At 35.4% G+C, this 4342-nt stretch overlaps 1 long non-coding RNA gene across 2 annotated transcripts in view; it reads left to right on the top strand.

The window, feature by feature from the left end:
• LOC137626776 (uncharacterized) overlaps window positions 1-2613 on the top strand; it is a 330037-nt gene extending 327424 nt beyond the window's left edge. The window contains exon 5 of one of the 2 annotated variants that reach the window (XR_011041090.1): window positions 1296-2613. This is a non-coding gene — a long non-coding RNA (uncharacterized lncRNA). The other variant, XR_011041089.1, reaches the window with a different exon arrangement.
• The last annotated feature ends 1729 nt before the right edge of the window (window positions 2614-4342 follow it).

The following is a 4342-nucleotide window of genomic DNA, read 5'->3' as shown; positions in this document are numbered from 1 at the left end:
ATGGGACAACTTGATGCGGCCAACTCGATGCCTGGCCAACTTGATGTGGCCAACTCGATGCCTGGCCAACTCGATTCGGCCAACTCGATGTATGGCCAACTTGATGCAGCCAACTCGATGCCAGCACAACTCGACGCTGCCAACTAAGTGCCAGGCAAACACGATGCCAAGAACTACATGTTGAGAACCATTTGTCTTCTCTCAACTATTACTTTAAATATTTTCTTTTGTACTAATGGCAAATGACCTAAGATATAAAAGTTTTGACGTAAGTGGAAAAACAGCCTTTTTTAGCAACTCCAGGAAAACTTGCAAATCCAATATAACTGCATGTTTCTAATCGCATTCAACTAAATTTGGGAGCCAGTGTAGGTGTAATTGGTCTTAACATAGAAAACAGCCGTAGATACGTATTCCACTTTTTATAGGGTAATAGAGCATAAATAACAGCAATTACACCACATAACTTTTCACGTAGAATTACATAAACTTGTAAAATATCTTAAAGCAACTTTATATGTTCCATCACAATACCACATATCTGATGTAACAAAGTGTTACAACCAACTTTTGCATCCGAATAGGCTATTAAAATCCTATCCTCCCCGGTCCACTGTCAATTAATAAAAAAATTTCACTCTCCCCATCTGGTAGTTCAAATATTTGCAAACCATTTGGTTTGGCTTAATAGGTGGAGTAGCAGAGATCTCATTACGCTTTCTTCTAACTATATTTTTCATTGCAGCAGTCCTTGGCATAGATCCTTAAGCACCATGTGATGTGTTTGGCAAGATTTCATTGATGATGACACTAGGATTTTCTATGGTAGTTGTTGCACGGACTTTAATCTTAGTTGGGACTTTTTCTACCTCTTGGTCTCCTTTGCTCCTTTTTTCCAAATACAAATAAGGAGCCATTAAGTGAAAATTTCTGTTTTCCTCTCTGGCTTAAAACTTCTGTATTATGTTTGTCACATGTGGGAAACTTTTGAACACAGAAATGTATGTAAATTAACATTCATCCCACGTAACCAGCTCTGAGTCATTAGTATGATACCAATTTGAAGGCTAAACTACCCTGAACGTAATAATAAACAAAGAACAAAAGAGAAAAAAGTTTTGCTGGGCATCGAGTTTCCCAGACATCGAGTAGATCCGGCATCGAGTTGACCGCATTGAGTAGGCAGCATCGAGATGACTACATCGAGTGGTACCCAACCCAAGTAAAAACATCTTTTTAATCACTTCATTTTTTGTTTGTGTTTCGGCAATGTCAGTACTGTTTGCTCTTTGCAGATGATATAGTTCTGTGTCATGAAACTAAAAAAGGATTGGAGGGGAAGCTAGAGAGATGGAGAAAGGAATTGGAGAGCAGAGGACTAAAGATCAGAAGAGTATATGTGTTGCAACACGCAGAACCAAATGGATGGCATACATTTGCTGGATGAAATAGTAATGAATGAATGAATCATTTGAAGTTCTCTGGCATCCTGACTTCGAAGGTCATTGACGCCGAGTGAAATAGTAAAGAGGACAGAAAAATTCAAGTACCTAGGGTCATGTGTGGAAGAAACAGAAGAGCTCCAAATGGAAGTGAACAGTAGAATTCAATCTGGATGGAATAATTGGAAAAGTGTGTCGGCAGCGTTGTGTGATAAAAGGATAAACTTGAAGTTAAAGGGAAAGGTACATAAAACTGTAGTGAGACATACCATGACATATGGTGCAGAGACCTGATCCATGAAAAAGATCTTTCAGAAGAAAAAGGATGTTGCGGAGGTGAGAATGCTAAGATGTATGGCTGGAATCACGAGACTGGTAAGGTTAGGAAGGACTTGGTAAGGGGAACAACAAAGGTTACAGAGGTGTCAAAGAAAATCCAAGAAAAGAAACTCCACTAGTTTGGGCAGGTAATGAGGAGAGATCAGGAGTATGTTGGTAGGAGGATGTTGGAGATGGATGTTCCAGGTAGGAGGAGGAGGGGGAGACCAAAGAGAAGATGGATGGAATGTGTATAAGCAGATATGGAGGAGAAAGATCTCACAGTGCAGGACATCGGAGACAGAAGACATTGGAAACGGCTTACAAGAAATAGAGACCATGCATAGCGGGAAAAGTTTTAGTTGAAGAAGAAGAAGTTTCGGCAATATCATCATGTTCCAAGTGAAAGTTTGAAGTTTTACGGCATAGTTACCTACAGTAATTTTTTAATTACAGGATTTTTCAGATAATGCTATGTCGAAAATTTCTAATTTATCAATTCTTTAATTTGAATTGTCTTATTATCGTCAGATTGAATGTTCACATAGCAGCAATGTATGACGTCCTTAGTATCCATGATATGTATTTTCTGCTAGTCTTGTCAATTCCAAATCTAATGCTTTGCTATTACTTGAATTCACGATATAATTACTTGAGATTTTTCAGTTTAATACAGTTTATACATTACATCACTTGACAGTTACATCCCTTTGTGACGTGATTACTTGAATATTTCCGACTCACTTTATCATCTTTCTTAAACTTGCAGTCTTTTTTCAAAATGTCCACACCTTTGACAGTGGATGCATGTTTTCATGTGGTACTTATTGGATATTAAGAGGTATTTATAACTTATATGAATAAATGAAAATCTTGAGTCAATGTGATAAATTATCATTAAACACAGCCAAGTATTGCAAATTCACCAATAGGCTACAATGGGGGAGATGGGTTAATTTTGATTCTAAGTTCAAAACCTGAATTCGACAGGAATATGTAAGGAAGAGATGTAATCAACTTTTTCGCTCTTTCTTTTCTAGTTTTAAAGAGTAACTTCAGTTTCGACTTGGTCCGGGTTTGAATCCTTGACTGATCAAAAGCTATTATCATGATGTTAATACCCCCCTTTGGTCTCTGATCCTGAGGCAGAGCGAATTGGATATTAAAAGGTATTTATGGTGTTTATATATATATATATATATATATATATATATATATATATATATATATATATATATATATATATATATATACACGGTATACACACACACACACACACATATATATATATATATATATATATATATATATATATATATATGTATATATAGATAGATAGATAGATAGATAGATATACTGTATATGTCCCTTTCTTAGTAGTGAAAGGGTTTGTGTATCACCATGATCAGCAAAATTATATTAGTCACGGTCACCTATACTAGGTTGATTTACTGTGAGCTATCTGACTAAAGTCTCCCACCATCACCAGTCCGCAGTAGTCAACGTGGTGATGAAAAGGCCAAATTCCAGATAGGAATAAAAACATGTCTGGGGCCTTTGTTTGGCAGTGGACTAGAAGCAGATGCATTTGTTTAGATCTATAGAAAGAAAGAGAAAATATAATTTTATGAAAGAAAATAAACGCTTTTGTAATAAGATAAAAATCTGAAGAGTTTAGTTTAGCAGTACAAAATAGGTACCTCCATGATGAAATGGAAGTAAATAAAAAAAAAAGAACGGTAATTTAACAAAATTTTCATAGGAATCAGAACAAGAAATAGGTGGAAAAGTTCCTAAACTAGATCAAGGAATATTATCAGAAAGACCAAAAACGTAATAAAGAAAAGATTGGAAATGAGGTTAAAATCCAAAAGAGATGAAATAGAATTAACAGAATTATCCAAATCATTTAACAAACAAAAAACCCAAAACATTTGTATACAGGATCAGACCAAACTGGAGGAAACACTAAAAAGGGAGGAAGCATCAAATTAATGAAAAGAAGACTTGGAACAGAGCACCAACAGATGTTCGCTTTAAAGAATGAAAAGGGAAATATTATCAACAATGGAGGTGGAGTGATAAAAATTCAGAGAATTTTTATACAATGCTATACAATAATGATATAAGAAATAACTTTGCCAATAGAAATAATGAAACACCTGAGCCAGTACCAAACGTAACCAAGAGAGCAAGCAGGCTTTAGGAGTAGGTATACAACTGACCATATTCATGTAATTACCGACCAAATGGAAAAATCAACAAAGTATGACAAACCACTATGTATGGTATTTATAGACTATGAGAAAGCTTTTGATTCTGTCAAAAGTTTAGCAGTAATGAAAGCCCCTCAAAGACAGAGAATGAAGATATCTATGCAGGAAGTACAGCAATCTTAGAATTACATAAAGATGGTGAGAAAAAGGAGTTAGACAGGGAAACCTCATCTCTTCTAAATTATTCACAGTATGGCTAAAAGTTTTTTTAAAGATTTACGTTGGGGAAATGTAGGAATTAATGTTAATAGAGGAATACCTTAGAACCTTAAGATTTGCAGATTACATAGTTCTGCTTAGTGAATC

The sequence above is a fragment of the Palaemon carinicauda genome, chromosome 2 (assembly GCF_036898095.1).
Source record: "Palaemon carinicauda isolate YSFRI2023 chromosome 2, ASM3689809v2, whole genome shotgun sequence".
Lineage (NCBI taxonomy): Eukaryota > Metazoa > Arthropoda > Malacostraca > Decapoda > Palaemonidae > Palaemon > Palaemon carinicauda.
The sequence above is the reverse complement of the archived record's forward strand: the minus strand, read 5'-3'. Positions and strand labels throughout refer to the sequence as shown.